We start from the raw sequence: 19,257 nt of genomic DNA on the forward strand, positions 1-19,257 counted from the left end.
ATGTATACATATGCTAAAGCATCTGTCAAAGGATTTTCTTTTATTTATCTTTGTCTTCACAGTGCTTGATATATGATGGGGATTAAATAAGTATTCTTCAATGAAATAACAACACAGGTGAACTGATGAAGGTTGAAGGGGTATCAGTGAGATGGTAAGTGGAAGTTTCCAGGTAGGAGTGATCATTTTGTGCCTAGGGAGCTGGATAAGATTTCACTCTGCAATCACAAAAGCAATTATAAAATATAGCTACCATTAGTTGAAATGGTAGCTTAGCACTGTTTGGCTTGGCACTGTTCCAGAATTTAATATGTTTTTAAAAGAACCATCTTCACCATACTTTTCTAAGAGCACTATTTTATCTAATAGGAAACTGAGGTTCAGAGAAGTTGTGCCTTGTCTATGGATTTGGTAAGGTCAAGGTTGGAACCCACTTTACCTGACTCCAAATGCATGCTCCAACACAGTGTTTCTTGTGTGCCTCCATCCACAATCCTGCCTCATCTTTCCACAATAATGTCCACATCCATACTTGTTCCATGAAAATTCCACACTTGAAATATATTCTTCCTCTTTTGTTTAGCAAACATTCTGTATTTTCTTTAGAGCCCAACTCTACCCCCACATCTTCCAGACCATGCCCTAGCATAGCCACCAACCAAATACTCCATAGAGGAAGGCAGAGCAGAAATCCCACATCAATTAACTAAGGTTTGGATATTCTGTGCAATGGCAAGTGACTCCTGCCCCTATGGTAGGGTTGTTCCCATCCTGAACATCCATCCTTTGTGACCACACAGGCACAGTGATCGGGAGCCATTTTCAGGGAGAGGCCAGGGTCTAAGTCCCAGCTCCACCAGTTACCACCTGTGTGACCTTAGGAAGGTCACTGAACATCTCTAAGCAGTATTTTCTCATTTGGAAAAAGGGAGATAATAAAATAGAACCCATCTCATAGCACTATTTGAAGGATTAAATAAAATAGTAACTGCAAAAGTCTTAGCATTCTTGGCACCTGGTCATGTTGGTCATGATTGTCAGTGATGAGGATTGTTTATGACCATAGAGGTGGCAGCCCTCACATGCCCCTCATGTTATGTTCATCTAAGTGGGTTGGCCGAGGTCCTATGTGGGACTGAGAGGGAAGTAAAGGGTTTTCAGTGACCTCAGCTGAGTGTCAATGGGGAATGCAGGGGCTGACAAAGGGGGAGACCATCTTGCACTACTGAAGTCTGACTATAAGTAAGAATAACTTCTTGGGAGGTTGATCCCCAGCTGCTTCCCAGCAGTAGGAACAACTCCTTGGGAGGTTGATCCCCAGCAGGTGACATAAGAAGTGTCAAACAATGGGGTTAAAATGGTCTGGAATATTTAAAAGAGATAGTTTGCAGTGATATTCAGAAGGGCAGTAGGTGAACTCTGCAGGCCTGAGTGTCTCTCTCTGGGATAAACTGCCCTTTCTCACCTCTGCTCTCTTGTTCACAGCCCACTCCAGCTTGGGCCCAGCCCCCATGCCCCACGACCTCTCTCCCTGTCTTTGTCCATGGTAATCACAACAATCCTTACAGCTTACAGTTGAAACCGCACCCATTCTGTGAAACTTTTCTCACCACTGCAGTCCAAACGCCCTTCTTCTTCTTCTGATTCTTCCTTAAATCCGAACTATCTGTATTTCTCCCATGTCAGTTTCAGTACGGGGACATTGCACTAATATTACATTGTTCACATTTAAGCCTTGATGACTAGTCTGCAGTTCTTCATGGACAGGACCTGTGCCAAATACAGATTTTTGCATTCCAAAACAGAGGTCAGCACCGAGGCCAGATGGAGCTGATAACCAGTTTTCAAGCTACATACTTGTTGGACAGAAAGATAAGTAGCCACCAACTGCCTGGCAGGGTCTTAAAAGTTCATACAGTCTAAATCCTTCCACTTGAAATAAATGAGTAAACTGAGAACCAAAGAGGAGATGTTCCCAACCCAGAGCCACAGTTAATGTCAGACTAATAGTTCTCCACTCAGGCTATGGGAAATGTTAAGCTTTATAAGAGAACCCACACCAAATTATGCTTTCCATTTTTCTCCCCTTCCCCTTTATACCTTTATTTTAATGCAAGTTCTGAACTTTGTTGTTTCATGGAAAAACAGTAAAAAATATACCCACTGTGGGGCCTTCCAAACTCTGCCTATTTTGAAGATATGAGCTCTCCAGCCTCAGCTTTTGCATTCCAATCCACTGAGTTCAAACACCTACGGTCCCTCTAAAAGCCCCCACATAAGCCTTTTGCACATCTTCCCCACACCTCACTTCCCTTGACTAGCCTTCTCCTCCTAGGAGTTACCTTTAAGGTCATTGTCAACATGAAGTCTTCACTAACCACCTCTCTCCTCTCCAAAAAACAAAAACACTGTGGGTGTTCCCACCAAGCGCTGCCCTAGTTAGATTAGATGAAATTGCTGAGAATTAGATTAGATGAAAATTTTCTCCTTCCATGGCTGTGTTTGACCCCACAAAAGACACATTGGGGTATCTGTTTGGGTCACACTTCCCTTAAGGTTCTATGGGAGAACTCCTCCTCCTCTCCATCCAATTCACTCCTGAAATATGTTCTAGATGAAGTCTGCCATCTTGGTAAGATCCTATCTCCCTGGCCCTGGCTGCAGTGACTGATCTGGCAGTGGGCACTGGCTGAACCTGGACCAATCAAACTGCATCACTTCCTGGCCACACTGATTGGATCACAGAAGAGCATCTGATGCGAGATAGGCCAGTCAGAGGCTTTCTTCAAGATATTTCAAGTTCAAGTTGAGGACACTTCTTTTTCTTTCTAATAATATATGAAAGGAACTTCCAGAGATGCTGAAAGCCATGGCTCCCTCATACTGGAGAAGCCATTTGTAATGCTAAAGCTGACTGAGAGAGAAGAGCAAAGACAACGTTTAGAAGAAGAGAATCTTGAGCGTGTTTTATTCCTGGTCTTCCCAATCCAGCTCTCATCTTACCAGTTAGATGGTTTGATCAATCAACCGTGTCATGGGCTGAATTGTGCCTCCTTTCCATCCTGCAAATGCATATGTTGAATTCCTAAGCCACAGTACCTCAGTATGTGACTATATTTTATAATAGGGACCTTTGAAGAGGTGATTAAGTTAAAATTAAGGCATTTGGGAGGGCCCTAATTCAACATAATTTGTGTCTTTATAAGAAAAGAAAATTGGACATATTAAGAGACTCCAGAGATGTGCAAACAACAGATTAAAGACCATGTCAGGACACAGAGAGAACACAGCCACCTGTAAGCCAAGGAGAGGCCTCAGAAGGAACCAAACCTGCCAACACCTTGATCTTGAACTCCCAGCTTCCAGAAGTGTGAGAAAATAAACTTCTGTGTTTAAGCTACCCAGTCTGTGGTACTTTGTTATGAGAGCCCTAGCAAATTTATAGACCTCGATATTCCTCTTTTTTTGTTCAAATTAGTTCAAGATCCATCTCTAAGTCTTCCAAATGAAAGAGCATGAGTGCAGGCTGTCAAATATCTTCAGCAGATGTAATTGAGATTCTACCCCAAACAGCTTTATGTCTTTTTCCAAAGCCAGTGTGACAAAAGGGAGATAGACAGGCTGACCCATGGACTCACTTTTGGACCCACATCAAGCCTAAATCAGGTAAGTTTAAAATTCTGCCTCAGTTTGATGAATTAATGGCTACCTGAAACATTTTGTTTGATAAACAACTTTTCCCCTTAAAAGAATCTAGACACCTAGGGTTGAGCAATGAGAAAACTGACATTCAGTCTGTGAGTAATAATTACCTGGATAAGTCTGATTGCCCCAAAGACTTGACATTTCTTTCTAAATGGAATTGACCTCAGACAAACTCCTGAAAGAGAAACCCACTGAAGGTGGTCTCTCAATTAAGACCACTGACTTGCTTTAAACATGAGTGGATGACAGTTCTTTCTTGAGGCATTTCTTCAACTTCCAAATCTTACTTGCTTACTACCAGGAGTAGGCATTTCCTAGCTCTATTAAGAATGACTTTACCTGATAAGGAGCCATTTCATTCATTCTTTTTCTCCTTCCTCCTCCTCCTCCTCCCCCGTCTCCTTTTTCTCCTTCTTCTCTGTCTAATAACATTATCTGAGCTCTAAGTTAGACCACCATTCATTCACCAAATACCTACTGCATGTCTACTAGTGGTCAGAAAACAAAGCAGCCTCACCACATGAACTTAGCTTCCCAGAACATCTATAATTTGGCAAAGATTCAGTCTTAACCCTCTACAAATTTCAGCCTAGGGGACAACTTAAACCTTTAGTATCTGCGTGGTTTATTTACACTTGATTTTGCACGTTAGTTATTTTCTGCCCCCTTCTATACTGCTTCCCACTCCATTTCATTGTAGCGATGCTCTCCTTCCTAAAATATAGTTTCTGGGTGTATTTCCCTGCCTCCCTGTCTCTCAATAACCCCCTTGCTTGTTTAAAAGTAAATTAAAGGTGTTTACTCAGGGAAATTCAGAAAACAGAGGTTAAAAACAATGAGACATTTACTAAGTTGTGAAAAGTCTTCAGTAACTAGTATTTGAGATTCTCAGAAGTGTGAAAACAGACTTTTTTTCTCTCTCTCTTTGCTTGTTTTTCAAATGCATCCTTCCCTATAAGTCTCACATAGATCCTTGCATATTTCATCCATGGCTTTGATAATCTCCTTCCACCTTTCATTTTGTCTCACTCACTAGATTCTACCACTTGAGGAAATCATGGCTAAAACTCCATTTTTTTGCGTGATGAACATGCTTTTAACAAAGAACTTAACTGCTTTTACTTATTAATTGCTTCACAGATCAAAAGAATATATGAAAAATTGATTTAAACAGCCTTTTATTTCAGTAAATTTTATTTATTTATTCAAATAGCATTGCTATGTCTTCCACAACAGTGCAGACAAAAATATTTAAATTGTTTACTACATCTATCTTTCAATGTTCTTTGTATGGACAAATTCTTCCATACAAAAAAAGATAAATTCTTCAGTTCAGCTAAAGGATTTTTTTTAAACAAATAACAAGTGAATTCTCTATGATTCTAAGTGACTTTGTCCTAATTATGGGACAATAGAGAAAAATTTATGTCTCTGTGTCACAATCCACTCAGCTCCAGCTCTGATGCTCTTATTTTGTTATCATCTTGAAGATTTTTATCTTGTTTTAATACAAAATATTTCAAAGTATTACCAAAATAGCAACTGAAATGATTCTGAGTTTAGATGTGCTTGGAAATGCTGGATAAAACAAGCATTCTTTTTTAAAGCAGCAAGACTTCTCAGAGATTTTTTTAAATGCTTATGTACCTTGAGAACCTACAAGAGGTGCCACTGGAAGCAAAACTCACAAATTTATTTGACCTCACATACCCCTTCTGTGGAAAGGCTCTTTTAGAATTAGCAGTCTGGGAACATCAGTTTGATGTCTCCAGCCAATTCAATGGCTTACAAAGGCATAAGATAAAAACATTTTTATTTTTATTTTAAAAATCCAAGTTGCTTGACCTTAAAACTACTATTAACTGCTTTAGAGGAAGTGCTATTTCTGGTGGTCGCACATGGCATATTCTTTATAGAAAGGACCATATTTAAGCCCTTGAGTCAAATAGTCAAATATATCATAACATAAAGAGAATCAAGTCACCAAAAAATACTCAAAGATATATATAGATGCCCAGTAAATGATAATGAGCATTTCATCTTCACCACAAACTTAGGGGGATGGATAAACAAAATGTGGCTTATACATATAATGAAATATTATTCAGCCTTTAAGAAGAAATGAAATTCTGATATATGCTACAACATGGATGATTCTTGAAGATATTATGCCAAATGAAATAAGATAGACACAAAAGGACAACTACTATATGATTCCACTTATATGAGGTACATACAGTGATCAAATCATAGAGACAGAAAGTAGAATGTTAGCCAGTGACATGGGAGAATGGGGGAACATGGGGAGTTATTACTTAATGAGTATAGAGTTTCAGTTTGGGAAGATGAAACATTTTTGGAGATGGATGATGGTAACTGATGCAAAACAATATGAATATACTTAAAGCTACTGAACTATACACTTAAAAATGGCTAAAATGGTAAATTTTATGTTATGTATATTTTACCACAATAAAAAGAAATGACAACTTGAGGGGACCATCATATGTAAACCCCATAGATAAAACAGTGAGACATTAAGGAGATAAAAGGAATTTGAGAAGCTGGTATTTGAAGAATACAAAATATTCAGATTTCTTTTTTGAAAATATTTTTTTCATACAGGGGGTAAAGCAACACAGCAGTTTTGAAAGGGAGAGCTAAGGCGAAAATAATTTAAAATCCTAATTTTTTAACATGTTAAAATTTAAATATCGAAGGCCTCATGTGTACATGCACAAGGCTAAGTAATACTATAGATACAAATACAAAGTGTGTTTACCCATGTCTTACATGGATTTATAATCTTACAGGAAGACATACCCATGAGTAACTTGAAGACAACAAAAACTGTACTGACATGTGCATGAGTTACAAATACAGAACTCTGGGAGTACGGGGGAAGAAGGTAGTAAACCTGATTGAGGATCCATTTCTTCTTCTTCATATCTACCCTAATTCTTCCATCCTTGAGACCCAGATCAAGCCCCACTGCCCATGAGAAGCTATCCCTGAATGTTCTAACCCACTGTGGTCCAACTTTTGAACTCTTACTACAGCCGTACTCTAATAACTACTCAGATCCGTGCCCTTTCTCTCTATAGTTTTAGGTAGACATTGTAACATGGCTAATATATATTTTTATGTATTTTCATGTGTTCCCCCTATCTGACTAGAGGCACCCATTGCTTTGTGGATGATTCAAATTGTTAAAATAGGAATGAAAGAAAAGGGGGGAAATCAGCTTTTGAGTCCACAGTGCAAAAAGGTTTTGAAAGCCAGACTTGGTCAAGAAAGAAAGGACTTTCTAAATTCCAGTATCTCCCCAATTCAGATCAGAAGCCAAGCCTGGCAAATTCAATGGCAGAATTTTACCCTAACGCATAGTGCAGAGAATAGAAATAATAGGGAAGATCCAACCAGGTAAGATAGCAGCAAGCACTCCCAGGCGAGGAAGAGGACAAGGATTTTGTGTGGATGCCCCCAGGGTAAGAATATAGTCAGGTTCTCTGAGGATCGAAGGCCTGGCCTTAGGCTTGGACCAAAGGTGGAAATTTAGCTGATTGAAACACTAGACTCTGTAGCCTGCGGGTTTTCTACAATAGAATATCCATTCAGCTTCTCTGACCCTGGATTCCCAAGATGCCTAGGGGAGGTCTTAAATGAGTGTGAGACAGAGAGCCCTGATTCCAGATGACGTGTGCATTGTATGCAGGGCTACCTTACGTTCCCTTGAATTCTCTGTGGACATAGAGGTACTGAGACCCTGGTAACACTGGGTTAGATGAGAAGGATAAAAAATGCTGTGACCTCTCCAACAGGTTTATTTGATGACTATATATTTTGATGGTGTGAGCAACAACACAATACCCACAAAAACAAAAACAAACAAAAAAACTCAGGTGAGATTAGCCATGGAGGGAGATACCAGCATAAAGTGTTCAGGAACCTGACCGGACCAACCTCACTCTGGTCGACAGAAGGGAGGAGAGCACAGGGCTGCCCACCTTATCGCCAGAGGGCACGTCCACTTACCCTGCACACATCCAGCCATTTTGGGAAGGGACGCAGAGATGCTTCTTGTAAAAGGGGGAAATATCCCTAATCGAGCATGTACACTTCAAATTCACTAAAAAGTGTCCAAATTAGACCTAAGAAACTATTCTAAAATGAAAAAGATTGAATTGCCTTAAATTGGAAATTTTAAATCCCCCCTACCATTACTAGTGGGATTGAGGAGAACAGGTATAGAAAATAAATTTATTCTTTTATTTTTTTTTGACTCATTTAATTTAGAGCATGTAAATGTTCATCATTTTTCACATGTTTACCACAACAAGTAGCATGTAGTCTCCTAGAGATCTGTGGGATGCTTTATGCTGTGTAGGCAGTAGGTACCCCTAAATATATGCTGTATGAAGAAACACAAGGAAGAAAATATGGGTTTCATTTCTTTCTTGCCTCTCATTTCACAAAAGCCAAAATAAATTATAAAACAGAGAGATTTAAAATAAAAAAGAATAACGTAAGAGAAATCACAGCGAGAGTTCTGGAAAAAAGAACTGGTATTCAGAAAGTTGCAGGGCTTAGTCCTTAGAATATTAATACTGTTGTCCACAGACAGTGTTTCCGCCAACCTTTGTGTCAATAAGCTGAGGTAAATATCTATCTGGACCAGCAAAGTCCTGCAAAAGTAATAAGCAAAGTTTTCAACCTTCAAAAATGTTTGAACATCTCTCTCTTACGGAGAAAAATCCTGGAACTTCTCATAAATGGATATTTCCCTTGGGGAACTAATATCCTCTCCAGGGTCAAGCTTGCAGTCTCTGGAAGATTCAGTGAGGCAACTTTCACAAGAAAGTCACTTTTTTTCCCCCCCCTTTCCTATTCTCTTCCCTTAAAATCCGCTTTACTTTAAGAAGTCATTAAATATACATTTTTTTTTTCTGATTGGAGGTTCCAGTCAGGGAGAAATTTGAGACAAAAGTTGGCAACCAGGCCAGGGGAGTCTTAATGAGAAAGCTAACGGACTGGCTGGCTTTTCCTTGATGTATATGATGAGGTGTGTGAGGCTATTAACAATAGAACTGTGCAAAAAGCACTGTGAAAAGCAGGTGAGTATTGATTCTCTGTCCTAAGCTCATAAATAATTAATAAGGCAATTGTCGTTTAAAGATATAGGCATTACTTTTTTTTTAATCTGGCACAATGGTATTCAGAAACTCGCTATATTCAGTATCCCATAAAAATATCCTTCTCATCCTTTAAGAAGCCACTCACATTTCATTAACCACCGCTGACCAGTCCAGCTCCTGCCAATCACTCTCTTTTCTGGATTCCAAGAGCATTTATCGCCTGTAGCACTCACTGGGCATAAGCTGTTAGGAATCTTTTTTTTTACAAACAATAGATAATAAAATTCTCCAGAGTAAGGATAACATTAAATTCCTCTTATTATCCTCCGCATCTAGCTTGGAGCCTGATCCACAACCCATAAGTATTCAATAAATGTTTGTTGTTAATGATGATATGTTGTAGACACATCTGAAACATTATCTGGATAAACACAATACAGGAAAAGTGCAAATCATCATCTAACGAATGTGCGAGCCAAGAAATCAATGGGAGAGCTGTCTGAGCACCAAGTGAGAGACAAAGCAATGCCCCTCTCCCTGCCCCAACGTCCAACATGGTGATGGATTACGCTACATAAAATTATCAATAAAGAACAGATGTAGTCACAATGATTTCTAAACAGTAGCAACAAATATTAGATACAAAATGTAACATTGCAACAAAGGCAGAAGACCTGAGAGGCCATAGGCAGAGTAATAGATAGATTCAGTTGATGAAGAGCCTCTTTGCAAATAAGTAACTTCAAGCATAATAAAAACATGGTGCTTTCATTTCCTTCTTCTCTATCTCCCCAGCCCAGAGACTGAGATGCTGATTTCCTGCAAGATAGGTCCCATGAGCGTCACTTGCCCCTTAAACAAAGGAGCAGGAAGGCAAACTGGGGCATTCAACCTTTGCCAAAACAAACCCAACCCTTTCAAATGAGTTATGTTTTCATAATGAGTCAGGTTGAGTAAATTCATACAATTTTCATTTATGTCCACAAACAGAGTCCAACGATCTACTTACCTCTGGTCTGAATTCCTGTCTCCTTCCACAAGATCTGACTTACGAACTCAGTAGTAGAAAACTCAGGCCAGACCTATCCCGGCAGCGAACCTCATCTTGTCTTTCTGTCACTCTTATGTATCCTTTCTCTATTTACATGTTTGTTTTATCATGGAGGTAGAGAACTCTTAGGCAGAAGGCTCTATCATTTTTATTGAATGGATAGGTGACATTCTCAGCACTAGTATTGGTCTACCTGACATGAAGCAGGGGAAAAAACCCCAAATGTCCCTGGGCTCTAGGGCAAAGGGAAGAGAGCAAGTGGGGACCACATATTGATATCCCCCCTTTCTTTCCAAGCTTTCTTTTTATATGGGCAACCAGAATAGGATGATTACTTTAACTGATCACTTCAGTGGAATGCTGATAGCGATTCAATGGAATTTTAATAGCATTTACTGGTTCTTTGTCTTAATTAACCAACCAGCAAAATTTGAAATTGTGTATTACTCTTCATTTCATCCACTATGACGTTTCTCAGTCACCTTTAAAATTCTGATTGGATTAAATAACTTGCAAAATAAATTGGCTATATAGACACAGCTCCAATGGCCTGTTTTTTTCTCCACTGTTATTAGTCTTTCTGATGCATTAAATCTACTAGCTAAAGAAAATGAGGATTGGATTCCATAGATTAATTGAGGTGTAGTAGTAACAGTTTCTATAATCAACATGGCTTTCTTCAGACAAAGGAAGACCAAAACCATCTCATCTCTTTGAAACAATTGGCCTGTGACATCTTTTGGTGTGCCAAAGTTCTCATTGAACTAAAGAAAGAAATATACATATAAAGTATCATCCCTAAGTTTAGCAAACACAGAAAGCTTTCACTAGAGGACATAGAGCTTTCCTTCTAGATCCTGTATATACGGACTTAGAAATGATTCATGTACTCACGGTCATTCACATCCAGTTGGCACAGTGGACTGAGGTCCTCCGGGACTTTTCCTTGTCTGTAGGTACAGGTGGGACTATTTCAATGATATGCCCTCATGTCCAGGAACACCCAGAAGGAAAACTGGAAAGAGCCTAAATAGAAATACAGAGGAGCTCACTCAGAACTGTTGTTTCTTAGGACAAAGGAAACAGCCTGTAAAATGATGGGTTGGGGCAATGGTTGGAGTCAGCACAAGGAGGCACTATGGGGCAGAAAGTGGGATTCCCCACTAGATGGCACTAGGATCCATCAGTGGCACCCATGGGTACTCCTACCAACGCAGAACAGAGGGACAGGACCAGCTATCACGTTTCTGTAGGCAAGGCCCTACATGGAGTGACATAGGGATTAAAGTGAATATATGTGGGTATTCCATACCCCCTTAGATTTAATCCTACATTGTAGGTATACCTGGAATGGCACATGTGTATGTTCTTATGAGTATGATTACATATGTGGGTATGAATATGTGTGTGTGTGAACACACATATACACATACATACGTATATGTGTGTACACACATATACACACCTATATGTTAGGTTACATAGATTTGGGTTGATATAGGTATAGATACAAGTTGGGAAATATTGCAATACATGCGAATCATGTTGGAGGAAGGGGACTAGCTTTTGTTGAATGGACCAGGCCTTTTCGTATGCTTTCTCATTTAACCTTTGCAATACCTTTGAAAGGCAGCTAATGTTAACCCCATAAATTCCATGCATTTTGATCATGGTTACCTGTTGATATGCAGAGACACTAGTATCCCTCAAAACCCATTTTGGATAATGCATCTCAAAACAATTCAGAAAGAATTCTGGAATGCTTCTTATAAATAATAATAGTGTAAATAATAATGATAAAACTGCCTTTTATTGGCATTTCTATGTTCATACTATGTCACCTCAGAATACTACCCATATCTTTGTAACAGGTCTCTCCAATCCACGACTTTTCCTGTCCGATAGATTCTCTCTGTCCCTACTATGTTTGCCTTCCCTAAATACACTTTCACTATGCTCTCCACCCCACTGTGTCACTCACCATGATGCTCCCCTGTGCTCAGGATAAAATCCAATTTCTCAGTCTGGTGTTTTAATATCTCTCTCCCTCTCTCTCTCTCCAGGTTCTTTCTCTACTGCTCTCCAAGGACGAACACTTTGGTTTAGTCAATTGGCTCACTCTGATCCCTAAACAGGGCACACACTTTCTCACCTTCCCCACGTTTGTGCTCTCTCTTTGTTCCACGTGTGCAGTATGTTTCTCAATAGATCACAGGTTCTTCTGAGAGCAGAGGTGGTTACCTGCTCATCACGAGTTCCCTCACAGCACCTGGCCCATGTCTTAGACCAGGAAGCTGTAATGACTCTAGTTATCCACCTACACTACCTTCATCTCCCATCTTATGTCTCTCCCAAATCAACATCCACAAGCAGAGTCACATTTTATGACTTGACACTCAGCAACTCATGTGGTTTTATTATATTTTTAACTAACTACGGTGACAAAGCTTTATTATTATAGAAGTTAGAAATACTGAAAAGAACTGCACTTGAGGGGGGAAGAATATATACATTTACTTCTGTCTTTAAAAATATGTATATTGAAATTCTAGACCTTCAAGCCCAAGTTTTGTGTTGGTTGTAAGAGCAGCTTCAGGTGGCGATGGGCTTGTGTCAAGCATGTCCTCTGTCCTCCAGGTAGTTCTATCTCTACCTTATAGAAGTAGCTGGAATGGGATTAATGGATATAAAGGCAGAGAGGCTGAGATAGCGGGACAATCTGCAGTCAAAAGATCTGGCTTTGGGTACTGGTTTTATGGCTGACTCCTGTGTGACCTTGGCAAAAGCTACTTAACTTCCCTGGGCAATAGTTCCCTCAGCTGTAAAATAGGAATTCTAATATTTAAACTCACAGGGTTATTGTGGGAATTAACTGTGGTAATTGTTGTAAAATGCCTTGTAAATTATAAGGGGCTCTGCAAGTGTTAGTTATTATTAAAGAAACATTATGAGCATCTCCAGGTTTTTTTGGTTGGTTGGTTGGTTGGTTGGTTTTAGGCCATAATAGAGGTGTTTCCAACTGCCTTAGAATAATTTCTATCATGAAACGTGTGATTTCTCTTATGCTTGTATGATTGCTCTGTGTTCCATTTCTAACTGCTTGTATTGTCACTCATCAGGGTCAAGTTCTTAACAAAAATTTCTCCTCTTTATTGTTTGAAGACTGTTGCTCAAGCCATTGTTAGCAATTCAATTAAGTATTATGGCTAAACTTTCAATCTTAGATGTTGATTCCAACCTTGACCTTGCAACTACACACACACACACACACACACACACACACACACACACACACCATCAGATTTATTTTTATTCCTTCATTTTTTCCTTCCTCTCTCCTCTCCTCCCTCCCACCCTTCCTTCCTTCCTTCCTTCCTCTTCTCTTCCTCCCTCTTCCTCCCTTCATGCTTCCATCTTTTCCTTGTTTTCCTGTCTTCCAATGAGAGTCTGGAAATATTCACATCAGAAAACGCCACATGAATCTTTGACCAGAGTGACTATTTGTACTTCTCCCCTGCCCAAGTCTGCTTGGAATTCTTGTAAAGCCTCGCCATTTTCTCAAGAGCATACCGTTAGAAACTAATAGGTACAATGTACCTGACTGTGTTGTTATTTACCAGTTAGGTCCCAGCGAGGGTTATAAAGTTAATGCATAATCTACTATGCAGGACACTTGATTACTGAAGAACATTCCCCAGGCATTCCACAGCCTATAGGGGCAACACATTTTCCATGATATGATGGGAATTATTGACTCACTGGACCAGAACGCTCTCGGAGTTCACATAAAGACCCTTATTTCCACAATGGATTGAAAAGCCAACAGACTCTGGTTTCCTGCATATTCACAGCTTGCAGACTATTGATCCGATAATGAATCAAGTCTGTAACCTCTGGGTATCCTTAGCAGAATGTACGTGCCACCCCCCCCCACCCCCCCTGTTAGGAGGTCTGAGTCACAAAAGTCCCCAAACCAGCACCTGCACAGCAGCTGCTTATGGTGTTCAATTGCTCCAATTACTTTTGTCTTTAAAGTGTAATATTTCAGCCTTCTTTAAAACATACAAGGTCAGGGAAAGTAATACCCCTTAGGAAATAATAAGTGAATTGCCATAGACACACAATTATAAACAAGAAAGGCCTATAAAAATATAATCATAGAACTTCCAAGCTGAAATGAAATGCAATAAAATTGTTTACAACTTATTGGACATTAAGGCTAGCCTTAGTGTATTAAAAGCAACACCCCATTTTAAATTAAGTGTGTGTGTGTGTGTGTGTGTGTGTGTGTGTGTGTGTGTGTGTGTGTGTGTGTGATTTTCCTGAAAGGTCATTGTTGGAGCTTGTTTCATCAAATGCCCTTGCATCACACAGCATCTCAGGAAAGTGTGTCCTCCCGTGGCTAACACAAGCCACACAACAGCTCCAGGGGCATATCTGGGGGGTGGTCAGAACTTAATCTCATCTGGTCTATTACAATAATGATCTTCTAAACTGCAATATAAAGATTGATCCTGTTTTGAATGACTGCTCTCTCACATACGCAGATAAACAACATATTTTGCTCCTCTATTTTCACGGCCTTTCTCTTCCCACCAGCTTCTCCAAATCGTGGCTCCACCTCATGCTCTAATGGAGATCCTTCTGCTTCAAGCAAAACTCCAAATCAGAACCCATGATCTGAACCATTGTCCTTCCTCGCTCCCTATTCTCTATTTGGACGTCCCCCCGCCCTCTTTCCACGCTCCTCATCCTGTCTCCTGGAGGGGTTCCGAAAGCAGATTCCTTCGTTGAGATCTCAGCAATTCACATATGTGAAGTGCTCACTCTCTATTTGTTGAATAAAAGGATGAGTGGATTCCAGAATGGGTCCAGCCAGGAATCTACTCTCGAAGGCCTTACTCTCTGAAGTGTTCCATGTTCTATAGGATCACCACATTTTTAATATGTGACATATCGAAAAGATCTCTAAACTTACAGAATTGATTTCCTAGTGGCAGGGTTTTAGCTTTGATGCAAACAGTGAAGCGCTGGAGTCGTATGTCTGTGAATTGTACCTACTCGATCTATTTTCCATCAAGGGCTCACAAGCACCACAACGGCAATGATGTTTTCCCTCCTTCTGTGTTTAATCCCTGACTGTCCTCATGACATTGCTCTGTTCAACCAATGCTGATGTCCAGCTCTTTTGGCTCCTTACATCCCCAGATAATTTAGAGTAGACTATAATAAAATGTTTTGCAACTTACTGCATGAAACCTTTAAAGGTAATTGATAAAAGAACATTTCAGCCTGTCCTTAGATTCACTGGCCCAAAGTTTATGCAACCTGTACTTGTACACAACATACTTAAACCACCTTTGGCCCGCTGACTTGAAGGTATCATTCATCAGTGGATCAATGGTCATGCTGATCTCTGGCCCTCTGTGCTGCCTAATAGCTGCTGCTGCTGCAGGGGAAAGTCCAGGCCCACTGCTGCTGGGGTGCTGGGATGCTGGAATGCTGGGATGCAGGGAAGTGGGGGTGCAGGAGGAAAGGATCTGAAAACAGAGTGGTCCTCATGCACAGCACCAAGTGGCAGCCCCCTGTTCTCGCCGAGCTCCAGGTCATGGTGAGGGCCATAACTCTACCTCAATATCTGCCTCTCCTATACGTATTCTAAGCAAAATTGAGAGAGCTGCTACCAAAGACGGGTATCTCCTCTCTCAAAAAACTACCCCCGGCTTCCCATTCCTCCTCACCTCATGACATTATCTCCTCATGCAAAATTTACATACATGGAATGTAAGGCAGAGTGGTGTTTCTGGCCAGCAGTTGGCTAGGTATATTACCTAGAAAAGTTTTTTAAACCTTAGGTGGAGATTTAAAAATCAGAAGTTGCTTTTACTTCATGAAAATATATTAATTGGATTTGGCTCACTGATATAAAGTCATGGCTTAAATGTCCAATAAAAATTTTCTTGACATCAGCCAGTTAGGCTGACTATGAGACAATGATTCATTAACTGTCTTTCCTTTATTGCAAATGCCAATTTGAATTCAGCTTTTTAGCTATGATCATTTACAATATCCGCTTCACTCTTGAGAGAGTTATTGATAAAACAGAATAAGAATACATGCTCACCTCCATTGCCTTTAAACCCACCCTTATCCAGAATCTGAACACACCATAGTACAGTGTTTGCAGAGGTCATCAAACCCCAATTCTGCATCAGACCAGTTAGAAGTTTGCACAGTCAACAGGGAGCCACACACTTCAGCTCCACAATCACACCATGGTGAAGGTAGCACAAACCACCAGGTAGACCAGAAGGTTTCCATTTAACAGCCATTCAGTGAGCCCAAATGGTTGGAATAAATTTTGAAACTTCCTCCCTTGTGCACAGATAGTAAATATACCCTTTTGTTCCACTGACAGGAGCCTCAGCAGGCTGATATTCATCTGTTTCAAACTCCCTTGAACTCTTCGCAGGGGGGGTTAGAAATTCTTTCTAGCTTTTTCATTACCATTCTAGAATAATATACAAATAATTAGGTGACAGCATGCTCTTTGTTTGAACATTATTAAATATACAACAATCATCACATATAGTATATTCTATGGGCATACAAGCCCCTTTGGTATAACGCATATTCTCAACTCCAACCAAAAAAATAGAAGAATTGTTAACATTCACTCTTCAAGCTCTGCAAAACCAATTCTCAGATTGTGGCACTAAACATTCTCTGCTCTGGCACCTACACAGGCTGGCTGGAGAATTCATGCACTATAGTATTTGTCACACTCATTCTCTCAGGTGAAATACTGCGGGCAAAACTGCATAATTTATTAGGCTGGTACAGCAAGGCTGAATAATTAGATCATCTCCTTGTACAAGGCTACATTTTATGATGAACTTTTTAACACTGTAATCTAAATTGGGGTTGGAATTGAAGCATGGAAAGGGGGTTGAAAATAAACTAATTGAAAGATGCTCCTTGTGAAATAACAGCTATATCATTCCATGGCATCTAAAGTAAGATCCCATTTTCAAAAGGCTTTCAAATCATCTATATTTTTGGCTAACCAGTATCAACTATTTTAATACTGGGAAAATGATTATATGTACATATATATATATATGTACATACGTATATACACACATATACAACATTGCATTTTAATTTTTGGTGGATGAGGAGGGAAAGAAAAAAAAGTTTAGAAATCAATCATTTCCCCCATGAACAGGTAGAAAAGAATTTCCAAATGTTAGCAAAAGGTGACAAAGTCAAAGAAGGAGTTTTATGCCTTACCCCTCAGTTCCTCTTGAGCCTTGAAATGACAGTTTTGAGACGAGGAGCCAATGTCGCCAAAGAGACAACTTTGAATAAGAAATTGGGATCCTTCTCAGGTGATCAAGGCAGAAAAGGCAGCCAACATGGAGGACACATGGGGGTCCAGACGTTTGCTATGCTGGCTCACTCAGCCCTTCCTCACTCTTTCAGTGCCTGAGCACTAAAGTGGGTCTGTCATTCTAGGGGATTGGCTTTTGAAGTCCCTCCCCTTGGACTGCTTTCATCAGCATCTCGTTCTCCTTCGATGGTCAAGTGTTACGTGAGGATTGGGTTGTTTTCCCATTGGAGAATTTGCTTCTTATTAAGTAGCCAGACAACCCATCTCAGGGGCCCCAGTGAGAACCATTGGAAGGTCATTCTTTCTGTGGCCACTCTGGTTCTGGTTGGCCTCCCCTTCACCACATTTCTTCCTCCTGTTTTTTTTTTTCTTTACACATTACTGGGAGGTTAAATTTTTACAAATCTTATATTCATAAGACATTTTTGTCTTTGAGCTGATGGGAGATAAGGAGGGTTCATACACCTGGCCTTCTCTGGATGGAAAACTCCATTTGAGAAACAAATTGGCTGTCTTGGAGGTTGGTACATGAGCATACTTTACCATGAAATTGAGGCAGGAGAGGCAGGTTCAAAGGAAAGGTCAAGGGAAACCTTTCCAGAGAATCTGGTCTCTTTCTGTTCGAGAAACAACCAGACCAAAGTCAAGTTTCATCACCGTGATTACTTCAGAACTAAAGCAAATTAAAACTCAGGAACCTAGAACCATCATCTTCCTGTCATTCTCCACCTCTTCATTATCATTATCACAAAAAGAAACAAAAATAAACTTCTATTCCCCAACGTCAGGTAGAATGATTTGCACACATTTGCCTTAAGCATAGGGTAAAAACTAAAGCTCAGTAGTATTCACTGTTTCTTTTGAACATCACATAATTGGTCCCTAGACTTCCCTGAAATCTTATATTTTATTCTGAAAACCTTACATTAGCTATGACTTTATCCTAAGGATCAGCTCCCTTTAAGCTTCAACGTCTATCCCTTGCTTTTGGAAATGAAACAGTTTTCCCAAAGGCTCAGCATGCTGTCCTTTGGGCTTTTGCTATATATATCTACCACTCTGTTGGGGAACCTTACAAATAAAACTAGGCTTTGGAGTCTAGGCACACATAAACAGATACATTGCAAAAATAAACATTCTAAGTTCTTTGTTTAAACCAGCAACAATAGCTTATTAATAACTGCTGAGGTACTGCCCTTGGTTCTGACTAAAGAAAAGGAATTCTGTTTCTTAAAATTTAGTATATTTTCCATGTTAACTTGTTCTTGCATTTAACACATTTCCCTTTGACAATTCAATATTAGGCCCACGTTTAGAAGATGTGTGTAGTCTCAGTGGGCAAATGAAGGTGAAGTTCTCTATTATCTTTGTGGAATTCCCCAATTTTCTCCAGAAGTTATACATCCCCATTTTGAACGTCATCCCTTGCAAAAAATTCTAATGGTTTTATGAAGCCATTTACCCTGCTCTCAGCATTCCTGTGTGACTGACAGAACAAATACCAAATATTTTACAAGTGAGAATGAATAAAGAAAATAATCTCTAGTCATGTTGGATTCAATGTAAGATTTCCTTTTAGTCAATAACCTCATTATTAAAAGGAGCCAGAGCTCCTTGGAGAAATAGCTGATTCTAGTACTGGGGCAAGAAATATATCCGATAAGTCTAGAGATCTTGCCACACCAAAAAGTAAGAAAGTATTTAAATACGCACACACATACACATACACACACACACAGCAGGAATGTCAAAGAAACACAAAAGGCAAGAGCTCCCAATAGCCAAAGCTGAAACAATGTGGACAACAAAATAAATAAAGTAGTAAAATAAAACAAATATCCTTGAGCGAAAATTTCCTTCTACCATCTGATGTTTTGAGGCTGGGGTTAAGAATTAAGCTGACATAAGACAGATTAACAGGAGAAAAGTGCACAAGTTTTATTTAATACCTTTACATGTACACAGGCATCTTC

At 39.8% G+C, this 19,257-nt stretch overlaps 1 protein-coding gene across 3 annotated transcripts in view; it reads right to left on the reverse strand.

Annotated features, from left to right (window-relative positions):
- SLC14A2 (solute carrier family 14 member 2) overlaps positions 1-17,408 on the reverse strand; it is a 441,255-nt gene extending 423,847 nt beyond the window's left edge. For 2 of the 3 annotated variants that reach the window (XM_019652890.1, XM_019652888.1), the window contains exons 1-2: positions 17,185-17,408; positions 10,786-10,917 (exon numbers count right to left, since the gene is read on the reverse strand). The gene's annotated coding sequence lies outside the window, so the exon portion shown is untranslated. Of the gene's footprint in view, positions 1-10,785; positions 10,955-17,184 lie in introns of those variants that run through there. The other variant, XM_019652889.1, reaches the window with a different exon arrangement.
- Positions 17,409-19,257: the final 1,849 nt, after the last annotated feature.

The sequence above is a fragment of the Hipposideros armiger genome, unplaced genomic scaffold (genome assembly GCF_001890085.2).
Source record: "Hipposideros armiger isolate ML-2016 unplaced genomic scaffold, ASM189008v1 scaffold_189, whole genome shotgun sequence".
In the NCBI taxonomy this organism is placed as follows: domain Eukaryota; kingdom Metazoa; phylum Chordata; class Mammalia; order Chiroptera; family Hipposideridae; genus Hipposideros; species Hipposideros armiger.